At 35.3% G+C, this 19,119-nt stretch overlaps 1 non-coding gene and 1 pseudogene across 1 annotated transcript; both read right to left on the bottom strand.

Annotated features, from left to right (window-relative positions):
• Positions 1-2,846: 2,846 nt before the first annotated feature.
• On the bottom strand, positions 2,847-4,206 carry LOC127902674 (uncharacterized; annotated as a pseudogene).
• Positions 4,207-8,818: 4,612 nt separating this feature from the next.
• Positions 8,819-8,925, bottom strand: LOC112498481 (small nucleolar RNA R71). The gene has a single exon (XR_003065792.2). It is a non-coding gene; the product is annotated as a small nucleolar RNA R71 (small nucleolar RNA).
• Between the last annotated feature and the right edge of the window lie 10,194 nt (positions 8,926-19,119).

Raw genomic sequence — 19,119 nt, 5'->3', positions numbered from 1 at the left:
GCAAAAATGTCACTTGCTTTCTCGCTATTCTTGATCCAAGATGACAAACTTTTGGAAAAGATTTAATCGCAGCAGTTGAGGTGGGACTCAACCAAGGGCATGTAGTTGAGCAGGTGGAACCAGATTTTACCCTTGACCTACACAACCCAACCCTTCCTGAAACCATAAAAGTTTTAGTCCAGATTAATGGATTAACCATGAAACCAGCTACAGAAACTGCAGAAGCAAGTTAAGAAAACCCGAAAAAGCCAAAGATTTACAAGCAGACAGCTGTCATAATGGCATGAAAAACCCAGAAAAATAACAATATTTGCTCGGACATGAGCCGATAGTGAAGAAGAAATGAGGAGAACTGTGCAATGCTACTAAGACTACTATAAAAGAAAACTTCCTGGAAAAATGACAAGCCTTCCAAACCAGCTTATATATGGGAAGAAAGCTCCACTGGCAACAACACCAAAGCATTCTGGAGAAGCTATGAGATGCCACTAGCACAACCATGGCCGGTTATGGCTACAGGTTAGGAAGATTTAGAAAGTTCATTTGAATCCAATCAAACTGTAGATTTCTTCCGCTCTTTTAGAAGACCAATCATGATGGAAAAAAGACCTCAATATCATGCCAATCCAAGATATATTGATACAAGGAAAAGGTTCACAGTACTATTTACCTTCGAGACAGGCCAACACTCAGGAGTAGCATCTTCAGATCCTCCAGAAAGACAGCCACAACAATCTCGGCAAGAACATCAACAAGAACAAATAGGTGAAGAAGAAGAAGAACAACAAGGCCAAGAATGGGAAACACGAGTCCAGATCTCACATTCTCCTCAAGGAAAAGTCTTTTGCAATATTGATAATATCAAACTATAAGACAGAAACAAATGATAGCATGGTATGGAGGAGAATGCCAAAGAGCACTACAGCTAACCATAAGAGCAACTATGCAAAGATTAGTAGCAAGCTTTACTGGATCGCTTAGGCAATGGTGGAGCAACATCTTGACACCAATCCAACGAGAATATATGTTATCCCGACCAGACCCTTGTGCTGCTATTTTAGAAACTCTTACAACAGATTTCTTTAGATTCGGACTAAGAAAAACATAGTTGGCAAGAAAACAATTCCTCCAGAACAAATGCTATGATGTTCAAAAGCTTGAAGAATACTGTATGGAGTAGCAGCGGCTTTACTATATCTTCCAAAAGCCCACAGATAAAGAAATCAAGAACTAAGGAAGCACATGAAGCAGATAGAGAAATCCTCTTTGTCCAAATACTGCAATGACAATACTATGTTGTGGATCCAAAATCTTTGCAGGAATCAGGAACTAAGGAAGTACATGAAGCAGATAGAGAAATCATTTTTGTCCAAATACTACAATAACAAACCCAATAAATTTGGTTGCCATGAAATAGGCAACTCATGTTATTGTTCGAAGAAGTTTTACAGCAAGAAAACAAAACCCTGAAGACTATACAAAAGCAAGAAGCACCTCTTTATCAAAAGAAGAAAGTTTTAGAAAAGGTCAGGCAGATGTTTCATTTGTGGCAAGAAATGACATTATTGCAAAACAATGCAAATCCAAGAAGAGGAGTCTGACCAAGCTACTTCAACTCATTGAAGATCCAGAGTTTGATGATGAGTACTATGAATGGTTTGACAATCCTAAACAGCCACTACTCGCAATTGACTCACAATCTCAAGAGTTTAATACATCCAACAAGTTAAACGAGCTTGAAGAATATTCAGATGATGAACAAGTTCTAAATATTTCTGAAGAACAGCTTATTGATCTAACAATGCAGTCAACATTAGCATTCAGACCCTATGTCAAAGTCATCCTCTAGTTATAAGATAATAAAAAGATTGCTCTCACTGCCTTAATTGATACTGGAGTTGTTTCTTCAATCATCCATGGAAATTGTCTACCCAAAAGGTACCATGTACCGATACAAGTTAGCTTTCCAGGAGCAAGTGGAGATTAGTTTCTTCACTTATGACACTTCAGGAGAAGATCTACTACTTGGAACAAATTTCTTGAGTCTTATTGCCTCATTCACTTTCCATCCAGAAGGTTTTGGTTATACAATTACTAGTCCTGTTGATCAAAAGTCCATTTCCTCATGATTCCATGGGTTGAGCAACAATCCATTTTTTAGAGGGGTGATCAGAGGAAAATCCAAAAATCTCAATTCTAGAAATTTAAAATCCAGCACAAAGAACTTCTACAGTGCTGTGCAGATATTCCAAATAAGTTCTGGTCTAGAGAAAAATACTTTGTTTCACTCCTATATAAAGAAGGATGGATCGTGCCTCATCAAAGGTTTTATTACTACAACTCTATATTACAAGACTCCAGGACTCGATGATCCAACATACTCCTAGGAAGTCCATTTTATAGGCACTAAGGCCATCTCCAATGCATAACACCATTTTGGTGTAACACCAACACAAAAAATATACCTTTTTCACACCAAATTACTATTTCATCTCCAACCCATTTACACCAAATTTTACACTAAAAAGAATATTCTTCTTTTTGTTCCTTTAATTCTCAAGAATTAATTCAATTAACACAATAAATATTACTATTAATATAGATAATTAAGTAATAAGTAATTTTATATCGATTAACAAAAAAAATATAGAAAATTATTAAATTTGCATTTAATTAACTAAATTAATTAGTACATTATGAAAATTAAACATTACATTAATATAGAAAAATACAATAACAATAATAAGTGCATTATGAAAATTAAACATTACATTAATATAGAAAAATGCAATAACAATAAATAACAACAATAATATAGAAAAATACAATACAATAACAATAATACTCTAGTTATTCGAATTACTAAATTCATCCCATAAATGATCAATTAGTGCATTTCAGAGTGCAATGTGAGCCTCTTTATCCTTGATTTGTTTGTGTCGAGCAAGAAATTCTTGAAATCTAGTATTCTCATCTACGCTCATATCAACGGTTGGTATTGGGGGCTTGCATCCAATCATTAATTGTTGCATTAACATCACGTTCATCTTCGATTATCATATTGTGCATAATAATGCAAGCAGTCATTATATCATGTAACACATGTTTGTTCCAAAAACGTGATGGTCCAGCAACAATTGCAAAACGTGATTGAAAGACTCCAAATGCACGTTCTACATCTTTTCGACATGCTTCTTGTTTCACGGCAAATAATTTCTTTTTAGGACCACATGGATCATGGATAGTTTGTACAAGAGTAGACCATTTTGGATAGATACCATCAGCTAAATAATAACCCATATTATATTCGTTCCCTTTAATGACATAATGAGCAGGAGGAGCAATACCTGAAGCGAGATTGGCAAAAAGATGGGATGCCTCCAACACATTAATGTCATTTTTTGAATCGGGCAAACCAAAATGTGCATGCCATATCCGAAGATCATAATCAGCTACAACCTCCAGAATAATAGCTGGGGTTCCACTACGACCATCATATTGTCCGGCCCAAGCTGTTGGACAATTTTTCCACTTCCAGTGCATGCAATCTAGGCTGCCTAACATTCCTGAAAAACTACGATCTTTACCAACATAGAGTAGCCTAGCGACGTCATTAGCGTAGGGTGATCTAAGATATTGCTCTGCAAAAACTTTCATAATTGCACGACAGAATCTCTTTAAACTTTCAATTGTTGTAGACTCTCCAATTTTAATATACTCATCAGTAGCACCTGGCATGCCATATGCCAACATCCGAAATACGACAATGATTTTTTAAAGACCAGATAACCCAAGTATGTCGAGGCCATCCCTTCGCTGCATAAAGTAGTTGTCATGACCTTGGACGACATTAGTAATATGACTGAATAAACTTCGAGACATTCTAAATCGACGACGAAACATTGAATTATTGAAACGTGGGTTCTCTAAGAAGTAGTCATTGAACAGATTACGATAAGCCATTTCACGATTGCAGTTGATTGTTATATGACCAGTAATTGAGCCACCATGGATCACTTTGTTATTTAGTTGATTGAGATGGTGAACCATGCAAGTATTGTTATTCACAGTCATGCTAATTATTGCTTCTTCATGTGCATTGATCACCTCAATATCATTTATAAGGTTTACATCATCATCATTTTCACCATCAGAATTTGAAGAATATGATAAGTGCTGAGATGAACTTCCAATATTGAAATTCATTTTCAAAGATATGTAAATTGAATGAGTTTTAGTACACATAAGTATATCCTTTTTATAATAGACTTACTTTTACCCAATCTTATCATATCAACACATAATTCAAGATTTAAAGATAAAGATTCTCTCGTATTCAATACCAACCGTTGGATGGATTTCACTTATTTTCATCCATTAGATTTACCTACCCAATCTTATCATATCTACACATAATTCAAGATTTAAAGATAACGATTCTCTCATATTCAATACCAACCGTTGGATGGATTTCACTTATTTTCATCCATTAGATTTACCTACCCAATCTTATCATATCTACACATAATTCAAGATTTAAAGATAAGGATTCTCTCGTATTCAATACCAACCGTTGGATGGATTTCACTTCTTTTCATCCATTAGATTTACCTACCCAATCTGATCATAGTTACACATAATTCAAGATTTAAAGATAAGGATTCTCTCGTATTCAATATCAACCGTTGGATGGATTTCACTTATTTTCATCCATTAGATTTATCTACCCAATCTTATTATATCTACACATAATTCAAGATTTAAAGATAAGGATTCTCTCGTATTCAATACCAACCGTTGGATGGATTTCACTTATTTTCATCCATTAGATAAGTTTCTTTTTCATCTATAAATACCATTGTAAACTTTACTTCACTCAAACATATCTCTTCAATCATTTATTCTATAAAATGGCTCCAACTCCAAGAAGTACTTCATACACCCATAAAGAAGATATACACTTATTTCATATATATCTTGATATTTCCCAAAACCCTATTGTTGGTATAAATCAATCTCGAGATGCATTTTGGTCTCGAGTTGAAATTGAATACAATAATTCTAAACCGGATTTCACCACTCAAGATCGTCCAAGAAGATATTTGCAAAAACGAATGCAAAGTATCTTAGCCGCAATTGGCAAACTGAGGGGATGCGTTCGACAAATTGAAAATCTAAATCTAAACGGTGCTTCCAAACAAGATATTGTAAGTTTATATTACATATTTATTGTTTTTATCTTACACTTATTTTATATATAACATTATTACATTATTTTGTGGCTAAATCGAGCCAAAGTGTTACTGGCACACGATAAGAATTACAATAAAGGGTTTAAATTTGATCATGTATGGCCTATCCTAAAAGATACAGAAAAAAATTGGAGATGATCATAGCATTGCAACGCCATACTTTTGAGGACAAAATAGTGAATTTGTGTCATCACAATTAGATTCTCCCGCTTCGGAGTCTCCAACATCAGCATCTCCTAGTCTATCATCATTTTCACTAAATATAAATAATGAACATGTTGACGATTGTTCTACACAACGACCTATTGGAGTAAAGAAGGCAAAAGGAAAAAGGAAAGTTGAAGATCAAAATTCACTAGTTATTGATACTATTAAAGAAGACAATCAACGACTTTATGAAATTCTCAAAAAAGGCAGTGAAGATAGGCAACAAAATTATCAAATTCAAATGATACGAGCCCAAAATGAGAAAAAAAAATTGGAGATGGTCACATATTGTGAAGAAAATAAAATTGTACTTAAAGATTTAAATTCGATAAGTGATCCAAGCTTACATCAACATTTTCAAAATGAACAAATTAAGATTTTGCAGAGAAGATCTCAACAAGGCCAAGCATCACAAAATACTTCCAATAATATTGGCTAATACTTTAATGATATTGGAGGATCTAATAATGATCTCCCACATTACTAAATAATTGTTCTAATTTATGCTAGTAGTAGTAGTTTTTTTAATTTGTGTTAATTTAATTTTATATTTTTAATTTTGTAATATGTAATCTAGTAATTAATGTTATTGGCATTTTATTTTTATTATTAATTTTTGTGTTGGATATTTTTTATTTAAAATATTAGTATAATATTCAAAAATTAAAAAATGAAATTAAAAAAATAACAATAATAATAATAATAACTTAAAATATTATATAAAATATGACACATATGTAAATAAGATAAAGTAATAAGGATATTTGAGACTTTTTTTCCTAACACCAAATATGGTGTAATAAATAGTGTTGCATCACGTTTGGTGCAATACTATTCATTGCATCATTTTGGTGTTGATTTTGGTGCTACATTGGAGAAGCATTTTACACCATTTTTAGTGTAAAAGGTGATTTGGTGATGGGTTTGGTGCTACATTGGAGATACCTCAAGGGAATCGCCTTTTATTATTTACATCATTACATCTTATATCTAAGGAATCTACTTTATGACTCATCACTTCTTTACATTACATCATACAGTACATCTTTATCTCTAAGGAATCTACTTTACAACTCACTACATGTGACACCACACTTTTGTCACTTCTTTACATTACATCACACAATATATCATTATCTCTAAGGAATCTACTTTACAACTCACTTCTAAAATTTCTAAATAGGGGTTATTTTCTATCCAAGTATCAGAATCTTTTTCTAAAACAACAAGAGGATTTTTATAATAATTATCGAGAGTTTGGTCAAAATTAGCAATCGTGGAAAAATATCATATAACAAATGAAGTCTGTCGTGTAACTACATGTGACACAACACACTTGTCACTTATTAAAAACATGGTGCCACACATTTCAAAGAAATATTTTCTATGTATCTCTTGATCAAATAACCTAGTTTTGGGAACACAGGCTTTCTAGTCTTCTATATTGTTTTTGTTGTGGAAGATCCTTTTCGACGACGACCACAGAGCATACTTTATTATAGAAGGGCTTAGGAAACTCCTTTTGGGAGTATGATAACTCTAGGAAATAAGTGTTATTACATCAATTCTAGACTTGAATCAAGATCACTTAGAGAACAAATAAGGTGTTTTTATTACATTTTGGTTACATTTTGCATAAACATTCATTTTAGTTGAGTCTTAATAAGTTTTGCTTGAATCAAAGTAATTTGTGCTAAAAAACAAATGCATAATTGTAGGCTCTCAGAAAGTCTTTATTCATGAGGGGATGTTGAGACATTTAGATGAGCAAGAGGAGGAAAGAAGTTGGCCACAAAAGAAGAAAAGTACAATCGGGAATAATGCAGTACTGTTGCGGATGTTAGAGCAACCGGTGCTGTAGCAAGCTGGGAGCAATGCGGGAGAAAACTTAGGCGCGGGACAACGCATGTTTCCTAATTTAACGCATGCACACTCATGGGCTTTTGTTTACCCTAATTTGCAATATAAAAGGGAGGCGTGCACCACATAAAAATGCAGCAAGGGAATTATCATTATAATAATTACAAGGAAAGAAGAAGAAGATCATAATTGAAGAGTGTTGTTTCGGCAACATTGGAGAATCGTGCATAATTATTTGGATTTGTCTTTCACCGTGCTCAACTTATATTTATCTTCTTCTTTTAATTGTTTTGATGTATTTCGAGATTAATATATTTATGTTTATTTTTCTCATTCAGAATATGAACTAAATTTACATGTAGTTGAGTGACAAATAATCCAATGGGTTCTTGACTGTTCTTTTATGTTGTTATGGTATTGCTGTAGTATTTTACTCTAGTAGTTTTTATGAATATGACTGTTATTTTGGTTGACCACCCATTTAATAGCTTCAGTTAAGATAGAGCAGCAAAAGGGCATGTCTTAGCGGATATTATTAGAGTACTACTTGATCTTAAGTCGAGTTTCCTGGATTAAGTTATCTTGAATCCCATAAGGGCAATACTTGAAGTTAAGATTTGTGTCGCACTAGATATAGGTGTTCACCTTGTAGGGTGGAAAGATTAAAGGTTATAATGCCGTACCATAAATATATTAGCAATTGGTCATTGTTAATAGATTTAAATGTATACTTGCACATTGGCATTGGTAGTAATTGCTTATAAAAATTAACCAACAAGTTTTTGACGCCGTTGCCGGAGATTGATTGTTTATTTTTGAAGTGTGAAGTAAATCTTGATAGCACCAAATTTGATTTGATTCATTCTATTTATTTACAGATCGGTACATGCATGCGCAAAGACAGATCTGTTGTATTCCAATTCGATCTTGAGATTGAAAGGACTGTCAGGAGACTGCGAAGAGAACAAAGGAATTCAAAAACTGTTTCAAGCATGAATAATTTGCAGGATGCGGGGAATTTGAATCCTCACGGGCCCTTACAACCAGTCAATATTCAAGAAGAGCATAATGAACATGCTAATGGGGGACAGCCAGGCAATAACAATATTATTTACAAGGCTGATGATAGAGACAGAGCTATAAGAGACTATGCTGTGTTAACTCCTCAAGTTGTACACCCTGGCATCATCAGACCTGGAGTAAAAGCTGCAAATTTTGAGTTGAAGCCAGTGATGTTTCAAATGTTACAAACAGTTGGTCAATTCAATGGATTACCAAATGAAGATCCTCATCTCCATCTTAAATTGTTCTTGGAAGTAAGTGATGCTTTCAAGATTGCTGGAGCAACACAAGATGCCTTAAGGCTGAGGCTATTTCCTTGTTCCTTAAGAGATCGAGCAAGAGCATGGTTAAATTCGTTACCATCTGATTCCATCACTACATGGAATGAATTGGCTGATAAATTCCTAATGAAATATTTTCCATCGACAAAAAATACAAAGTTGCGGAATGAGATTACTTCCTTCCATCAACTTGAAGATGAGAGTTTGTATGAAGCTTGGGAAAGATTCAAAGAATTGCTTAGAAGGTGTCCTCATCATGGTATACCTTGTTGCATTCAATTGGAAACTTTTTACAATGGGTTGAATCCGAGTACAAGGTTAATGGTGGATGCTTCAGCAAACAGAGCCCTGTTATCCAAATCTTACACTGAAGCTTATGAAATTCTGGAGAGAATTGCCAATAATAATTATTAGTGGCCTTCAGCCAGGCAACCAGCAACAAGAGGGTCAGCAGAGGTACATAACATAGATGCAATTATAGCTTTATCAGCACAAGTAACCTCATTGACTAACATGGTAAAAGCCATGACATCTGCTCCAGCAACAGTAAAGTAAGTTGCTAAACTTTCTTGTGTATATTGTGGTAAAGAACATGACTTCGATAATTGTCCTGGAAATCCAGCTTCAGTAAACTATGTGGGTAATTTTAATTGACAACGTCATAACAAACCATATTCAAATACTTACAACCCTGGCTGGAAGCAACACCCAAATTTCTCATGGAGCAGTCAGAATCGAAATGCTCCAGCATTAAATGGACAAAATAGAAATATACAACCACCTGGTTTTCATCAGCAAAGTCAAGGGTAAAAACATATCAGTCAGGATCTAATCATTTCATTGGAAGCACTGATTAAGGAGTATATTACAAATGATGAAGCAATTGTGCAGAGTCAAGCTGTATCCTTGAGAAACCTAAACCAAATGGGACAACTAGCCACAACAATGAGCAGCAGAACTCAAGGAAGCCTACCTAACAACACAGAAGACCCTAGAAGAGAGAGTAAAGAACACTGCAAGGTAATTAATTTGAGATCTGGAAAGAATGTTGATACCCCAGTTCATGTGACAAAAAATGAGATGAAATTCAATTTAGCACAAAAACCACCTTAAAATGGAAGCATGTTACAACAAGCCTCCCATCAAGACACTAGTTACATGAGCCAAGCTACAGCAACTGCAGAGAAAATTCAACCAGAACATGCTGAAAAAGAAGTTGCAATACCAATAGCCACAACATGCACCAAACCAAACAAACAATGTTTGATATCTCCTGAAGCTACTCAGCAGTTTAGACATCCACCACCTTTCCCATAAAGGTTCCAGAAGTAAAAACAAGACAAGCAGTTCAGCAAATTCTTGGAAGTGTTGAAGCAATTACATATAAATATACCTTTTGTGGAAGCTTTGGAACAAATATCAAATTATGTGAAATTTCTAAAAGATATCTTGGCACGAAAAAGAAGGTTGAGAGAGTTTAAAACTCTATTTTTAACACAGGAAAGCAGTCATATTTTCTAAAGTAAGATTCCTACAAAAGTGAAAGATCCATGGAGTTTTATAATACCCTACTATATAGGAACTAGGTATGCTGACATAGCACTTTGTGACTTGCGAGCTAGTATTAATTTGATGCCATTATCTGTATTTAAGCAGCTAGGAGTAGGGGAGTGCAGACCAACAACAGTCACTCTGCAATTAGCTGACAAATCTCATGCTTACCCTGAAGGAAAAATAGAGAATGTACTGGTAAAGGTTGACAAATTCATCTTTCTAGTGGATTTCATTGTACTAGACTTTGAAGCTAATGAAGAGGTACCCATTATACTTGGAAGACCTTTTCTAGCAACTGAAAAAACTCTGATAGATGTACAGAAAATAGAGCTCACCATGAGAGTGAATGATCAGCAAGTTACATTAATGTACTAGAGGCTATGAGGAACCCTGATGAAGTAAAAGATTACAATTTCCTAAGTGTAGTGGATTTTATTGTAGCAGACAGAATGGACAGATGCTGCAGTAATGCACTTGACAAAGTCACCACCTTTGAGGATGTCGAAGAGGAAGATGTTGCAGTAATTTAGACAGATTAGATGGACAACAAGCAATCTGATAGGCACAACAGGTTTATTGAACACCTGAATATTTTAGATAGGAAAGTAAAAACAACTTTACCATCTATTGAATCACCTCATAATCTTGAATTAAAACTGTTACCTTCACATTTGAAGTATGCGTATCTTGGTCAAAACAACACACTCCCTATAATCATCTCTTCTACTTTGGATGCAGATCAAGAACAGAGTCTAGTAGATTTGCTTGGAAAATACAGAAGAGCAATTGGATGGACGATGGTAGATATAAAGGGGATAAGCCCATCAATATGCATGTATAAAATCCTGTTGAAGATTGCTCCAGCAATTCGGTGGAGCACCAGAGAAGGTTAAACCCTATTATGAAAGAGGTGGTGAAGAAGGAAATCATCAAATGGTTGGATGCTGGAATCATATACCAAATATCAGACAGTTCATGGGTGAGCCCAGTTCAATGTGTTCCAAAGATATGGGGGATAACAGTAATAACTAATGAGAAGAATGAATTTATTCCTACAAGGACAGTGACTGGATGGAGAGTATGTATGGATTACAGGAAGCTCAATAAAGCCACAAGGAAAGACTATTTCCCACTTCCATTCATAGATCAGATGTTGGACAGACTTGCTGGAAAACAATACTATTATTTCTTAGATGGGTATTCAGGCTACAACCAGATTGTTATAACTTCAGAGGATCAGGAGAAGACTACATTTACTTGTCCTTATGAAACATTTGCCTTCAGAAGAATGCCATTTGGGTTATGTAATGCTCCAGCAACTTTTCAGAGATGCATGATGTCTATATTCTCTGATATGGTAGAGCAGACTTTAGAAGTTTTCATTGATGACTTCTCAGTTTTTGGAGAAACATACAATGATTGTTTACACAACTTTGAAGAAGTTCTTAAAAGATGTGAGATGACCAACTTAGTACTCAATTGGGAAAAGTGTCATTTCATGGTACAATAAGGAATAATGTTAGGTCACAAGGTATCCAAGAATGACATTGAGGTAGACAAAGCCAAGATAGAGATAATAGATAAACTGCCACCTCCAACTTCAGTAAAGGGTATTAGGAGTTTTTTGGGTCATGCTGGATTCTACAGAAGATTCATTAAGGATTTTTCCAAAGTAGCTAAACCACTATGCTCATTGCTGGAACATGACAAACCTTTTCACTTTGATAAAGATTGCCTTCAAGCATTTAGAGCATTAAAGAAAGCTCTGATCACTGCTGTTGAATGTTAGAAAATACATATTTATAAAGGAGAAAACAGTCATTTTACATTTCAAGTCTTACTAACAACCTTTACTTTTATGTATTTAACCTTCTTGTGATTTAATTACATGTGTTTTATTTTAATTAAGTATTGTATGTATTTTAGGGGCATTATAGTCATTTCACAATAAAGGAGAGATCAGACGGCAAAACGGACATCACTTTTGAACTCAGGACGGTCGAAAACCTTAGGAGGAGCATAAAAAGAAAAATGACACTATTCACATGTATGGTACTATTCACGTGTACGGTACTGTATACGTTACTGTTCACGACACTGTTCACATAGACGGATCGATGACGTGGCATTGACCGATGATGTGGCACTGACTGATGAGGTGTCACGATCCTGTTGGACTAAAATTCTTATGTACTGTTGATGGTGACGTGACAGCATATCAGTGGACGAAAAATCTCGTGTACGGTACATGCATCACACAGGATTATTTTCAACCAAACCGCGTTACTGTTCAACCCGGGTCAAACCATGTTACTGTTCATCCGCGTGGTCAAACCACGTACTGTTGACTGATGACGTGGCGCAATCTTGAGCGTCCAAACTGTTTTTAATCCGATGGCCATGATTTACTCTATATATCTATAAAAAGGGGGCTTCCCCCCCTAATTTGATAGCTCTGAATCCATTTTTGGGATCCATTTTCTGTAATTCCTTCTCCATTTTGTATTTTCTACATATTTTAATAAATTCTCATTTTGCCCCTAGTTCAATTATGAGTAGCTAATTTTCTTTCAAGCTTGGGTTGAAGGTGAAGTCTCAACATGTGTCATGGGCTTTATTTGGTAAATTTACTTTCTCTTCCCCTCTAATTTTTGTGGATGTTTTGACTTCTCGTCGACAAATAATACTAATCTTGTCTAGTACCGCCTTGGTTTCACCAGCCCCCTAGTACAAGGTTATTATTATTTGGCACGATAAGCCCTTAGCACCATATTTGTTAGAGCGTGGTTCATGAGGTGTGGATTCCACCCTCATGATTTAATTGGCATTAATAATGATTATTTAGCCCATGATGCATGTTGATACGGATCCAAATACCCAAGTACGTCATTACAATAGAATTCTCTTCAAATTATTCTCGTCATTTCAATTCCAATTTTAGGATAATCCAAATCATTTTCACCACAAATCCAACCACCCATTTACAAAATTAATTCTACACACAATTAAAATCCACCTCCTCGTGGGATCGACACTCGTCACCATAGATCTATTCTACAATAGATTCGTGCACTTGCGAGTTCAATAAAATTTGCACAATAAGTTTTTGGCGCCGTTGCCGGGGAGGTACGTAATTTTAATTCATAGAATTAATTTTTGTGAATAATTTCTTGTAATTTTTTTTATTAAAAAAAAGTGAATCTACATTTTAAGATTAGTATTTCTTTTCTTTTTCTCCTCTTTAAAATTCTGTAATTTAATTTTCAATTTATTTTTCTTTGTAATTTTTTTTGTTTATCTTATTAATTTATTTTTAGTTACTTTATTTCACGTATTTGTTTTTTTGTATTTTTATAGAAAGGTTTTAATAGCGCAATAAGGTTAGTATCGTAATTTCTCCCTCTTATTTATTTTTATTTGTTTTGTTCCCGTCTTTATTTTCATTTTATTTGTTTTGCATGTATAGTCGTAGGTCATTATTACCTAATCTTGAACCTATAGACCTTGAACTAGAAAAAATACTTCGCACACACAAACAAATTAAAAATAAAATGGATTTGCAACCATAGGAGAGGTCATTTAAGGACTACTTCAGTCCTTTAGCTAATTTGACCACATCATGCATAAGATACCCAAATGTAGCTGATAGGAGCTTTGAACTAAAACCTAGTGTGCTAAATTGTCTCCTCACATTCTATGGCTTAGAAAATGAGGACTCATATAATCATCTGAATGATTTTCATGCTATTTGTCAAACTTTTAAATACGAGAATTTTTCAGACGATGATGTTAAACTCAGATTATTCCCATTTTCTTTAAAAGATAGAGCTCGTTCATAGCTTAATACATTGCCTGCTAATAGCATTGCATCATGGGAACAAATGGTAACAAAATTTTTGAATAAATATTTCCCAGTGCATAAAACTAATGCTATTCGCAGGAAAATCTCAGAGTTTACCCAGAGAGAAGACGAGCAGTTTTTCGAAACATGGGAGTGATTCAATAGGCTACTCTTCAAGTGTCCACATCATGGGTACGAGAAATGGCACCAATGCCAATACTTTTTGGAGGGATTATTGTCGAATGTGCAAGAATGGCTAATGGCAACAAGTGAAGGAGAGCTAATGTCAAAAAGTGCATCAGAAATTTGGGAATTCTTCCAGCGACAAGCGGATAATTCCCACCAACGGAGTCGATCACTCAAGAATACTAGAAGAATTAAAGGAGTGAATGAGGTTCACATTGGAGAGTCAACTTCAGGAATCAAAGAAGTCACGGAGATGGTTGAAGGTCTTGCTCGACAAATAGCATCGTTATCGACTGCTAAATCAACAGAACCACATGACCATGACTCATACTCAGATCAAGCCAATGCCATTGGTGTAATGAGAAAACCATTGAATTACAACCCATACTCCAACACATATAACCCTGGATGGAGAGACCACCCCAATTTTTCATGGTCTCAAGGATTCCAACAGAATGGACCAGCAGCTCCAACTCCACCAATTCCTCAAATTCCTCAAGCCTCTCAGCCACCATTCAGACCATACAATCAGAACCAGAACCACTCTCAACCTAGACCATGGGAGGATGCATTCCAGAATTTCAAGAATGTTACTCACTCCACGATTGAGCAACAGAACCTCACCATTGATAGACTATGAAATGGGTTGAGAGCAGGTTTCAACTCACAAGCTCAAACAGTTTCAAGCCTTGAGAAGATAGTGGGACAACTTGTTTCTTCAGTTCAGAACTTGGCAATGACTATTGAGAAAGGCAAGTTTCCAAGTCAACCAGTGCCTAATCCTAAAGGAGTACATGAAGCAAGTACCAGTTCACCACAGCAGCATGGAGAGGTCAAAGCAGTCATAACCTTGCGAAAAGAAAAAGAAGTCGACAATAAAGTGGAGATGCCAGTGACAAAGGAAAATCAAATTGTACCTGTGAATGTTGAGGACTCATCACCGGATGAGAAAGAAGAAACCAACCCACGAGAATACGTTCCCAAAGCTCCATTTCCTCAGAGGTTAGCTAAAGGAAAAAAGGGAAAATCCACAGGTGAGATTCTTGAAATCTTTAAACAGGTAAGTGTTAACATCCCTTTACTTGATGCTATAAAGCAAGTTCCATTTTATGCCAAGTTTCTTAAAGACTTGTGTACTAAAAAAAGAAACATTCATTTTCAAAAGAAGGCATTTTTAACAGAAAATGTTAGTTCTATACTCCAACACAAAATTCCTCTGAAATGTAAAGACCCAGGCTCCCCCACTATCTCATGTAGTATAGGGAACCACACAATTGAGAATGCGTTGTTGGATTTAGGAGCTAGTGTAAATTTGTTGCCTTACTCTGTATTCGTGAAACTTGGACAGGGAGAATTACACCCAACTCCAGTGGTGTTATAGCTTGCAGATCGGTCCACGAAAATACCTCGTGGTATTGTGGAGGACATGCTTATCTAGGTAGACAAGTTTTATTTTCCTGTTGATTTCATTGTAATTGACACTCAACCAATACAGGATTCAAGAAAGCACATCCCCATTATTCTAGGCCGACCTTTCTTGGCAACTGCGGATGCTCACATTCAATGCAGAACTGGAAATATGCAGTTGTCCTTTGGCAACATGACTATGGAGCTGAACATCTTCAACATTGCCAAACAACCTCACAATACAGATGATGAAATTGTTGATGTGGATTTAATTGAAGCATTAGTTGATGACACTTTTCTTTCAAACTTTAGTGATGATCCTTTACAAACATGCTTAACTCACTTTGGTTTGGATTTTGATATTGACAGATCAGTCGATGAGGTCAACGCCCTGCTTGACTCAGCACCATCCATGGACACTAATAAATGGAAGTCAAGAGTTGAACAACTAGCACCATCAGAGAAAAAACTCATCCCATCATCAGAATCACCACCAAAACTCGAGCTCAAACCATTGCCCAACACTTTGGAATATGCATTTTTGGGAGAAGAAAGTACTCTACTGGTAATCATCTCATCATCCCTAAATGACGAACAAAAAGGTAAGTTGTTGGATGTCTTAAAAGAGCACAAAGGAGCATTAGGATGGACCATAGCAGACATAAAAGGTATAAATCCAGTAGACTGTATGCATTACATTCACCTTGATGAAAATGCTAAATCTACTAGGGAAATGCAACCTCGGTTAAATCCTAATATGAAAGAACTTGTTAGAACAGAAGTCCTTAAGCTATTAGACGCAGGTATCATTTACCCAATTTTTGATAGTTCATGGGCAGTCCTGTACAAGTTGTCCCTGTTGAGTGTTAGAAAATGCATATTTATAAAGGAGAAAACCGTCATTTTACATTTCAAGTCTTACTAACAACCCTTACTTTTATGTATTTAACCTTCTTGTGATTTAATTACATGTGTTTTATTTTAATTAAGTATTTTATGTATTTTAGGGGCATTATAGTCATTTCACAATAAATGAGAGATCAGACGGCAAAACGGACATCACTTTTGAACTCAGGACGGTCGAAAACCTTAGGAGGAGCATAAAAGGAAAAATGGCACTATTCATATGTACGGTACTATTCACGTGTACGGTACTAACTACGTTACTGTTCACAACACTGTTCACATAGACGGATCGATGACGTGGCATTGACCGATGATGTGGCATTGACTGATGAGGTGTCACGATCCTGTTGGGCTAAAATTCTTATGTACTGTTGATGGTGACGTGGTAGCATATCAGTGGACGAAAAATCTCGCGTACGGTACATGCATCACACAGGATTATTTTCAACCAAACCGCGTTACTGTTCATCCGAGTCAAACCGCGTTACTGTTCATCCGAGTCAAACTGCGTTACTGTTCATCCGCGTGGTCAAACCGTGGACTGTTGACTGATGAGGTGGTGCAATCCTGAGCGTCCAAACTGTTTTTAATCCGATGGCTATGATTTACTCCATGTATCTATAAAAAGGGGGCCTCCCCCCCCCTAATTTGATATCTCTGAATCCATTTTTAGGATTCATTTTCTGTAATTCCTTCTCCATCTTGTATTTTCTTCGTATTTTAATAAATTTTCATTTTGCCCTTAGTTCAATTATGAGTGGCTAATTTTCTTTCAAGCTTGGGTTGAAGGTGAAGTCTCAACATGTGTCATGGGCTTAATTTGGTAAATTTATTTTCTCTTCCCCTCTAGTTTTTGTGGATGTTTTGACTTCTCGTCGACAAATAATAATAATCTTGTCTAGATACCGCCTTGGTTACACCGGCTCTCTAGTATAAGGTTATTATTATTTGGCACGATAAGCCCTTAGCACCATATTGATTAGAGCGTGGTTCATGAGGTGTGGATTCCCCCCTCATGATTTAATTGGCATTAATAAGGATTATTTAGCCCATGATGCATGTTGATACGGATCCAAATACCCAAGTACGTCATTTTAATAGAATTCTCTTCAATTTATTCTCATCATTTCAATTCTAATTTTAGAATTTATTCTCGCCATTTTAATTTAAGTTTTAGCATATTCCAAATCATTTCCACCACAAATCCAACTACTCATTTTCAAAATTAATTCTACACACAATTCAAATCCACCTCCTCGTGGGATCGACACTCGTCACCATTAGTCTATACTACAATAGAATCGTGCGCTTGCGAGTACATTAAAATTTGCACAACAAGTTTTTGGCGCCGTTGCCGGGGAGGTAAGTAATTTTAATTCATAGAATTATTTTTTGTGAATAATTTCTTTTATTTGTTTTCTTGTATTTTTTTATTATTAAAAAGAAGAAAAAGAAAAAAAAGTGAATCTACATTTAAAGGTTAGTATTTCTTTTCTTTTTCTCCTCTTTAAAATTCTGAAATTTAATTTTCAATTTATTTTTCTTTGTAATTTTTTTTGTTTATCTTATTAATTTATTTTTAGTTAATTTATTTCACGTATTTGTTTTTGTGTATTTTTATAGAAAGGTTTTAATAGCGCAATAAGGTTAGTATCGTAATTTCTCCCTCTTATTTATTTTTATTTGTTTTGTTCCCATCTTTATTTTCATTTTATTTGTTTTGCATGCATGGTCGTAGGTCATTATTACCTAATCTTGAACCTATAGACCTTGAACTAGAAAAAACACTTCGCACACACAAACAAATTAAAAATAAAATGGATTTGCAATCACAGGAGAGGCCATTTAAGGACTACTTCAGTCCTTTAGCTAATTTGAGCACATCATGCATAAGATACCCAAATGTAGCTGCTAGGAGCTTTGAACTAAAACCTAGTGTGCTAAATTGTCTCCCCACATTTTATGGCCTAGAAAATGAGGACCCATATAATCATCTGAATGATTTTCATGCTATTTGTCAAACTTTTAAATACGAGAATTTTTCAGACGATGATGTTAAACTTAGATTATTCCCATTTTCTTTAAAAGATAGAGCTTGTTCTTGGTTAAATACTTTACCTGCTAATAGCATCACATCATGGGAACAAATGGTAACTAAATTTTTGAATAAATATTTCCCAGTGCATAAAACCAATGCTATTCGCAGGGAAATCTTGGAGTTTACCCAGAGAGAGGACGAGCAATTTTTCGAAACATGGGAGTGATTCAATGGGCTACTCTTGAAGTGTCCACATCATGGGTACGCGAAATGACACCAATATCAATACTTTTTGGAGGGATTACTACCGAATGTGCAAGAATTGCTAATGGCAACAAGTGGAGGAGAGCTAATGTCAAAAAGTGCATCAGAGATTTGGGAATTCTTCCAACGACAAGCAGATAATTCCCAACAACGGAGTCGATCACTTAGGACTACTAGAAGAATTAAGGGAGTAAATGAGGTTCACATTGGCGAGTCAAGTTCAGAAATTAAAGAAGTCAAAGCGATAATTGAAGGTCTCTC

The sequence above is a fragment of the Citrus sinensis genome, chromosome 5 (assembly GCF_022201045.2).
Source record: "Citrus sinensis cultivar Valencia sweet orange chromosome 5, DVS_A1.0, whole genome shotgun sequence".
Taxonomy (NCBI): Eukaryota; Viridiplantae; Streptophyta; class Magnoliopsida; order Sapindales; family Rutaceae; genus Citrus; species Citrus sinensis.
Note: the sequence above shows the minus strand (reverse complement) of the source record. Positions and strands in the feature narration are given on the sequence as shown.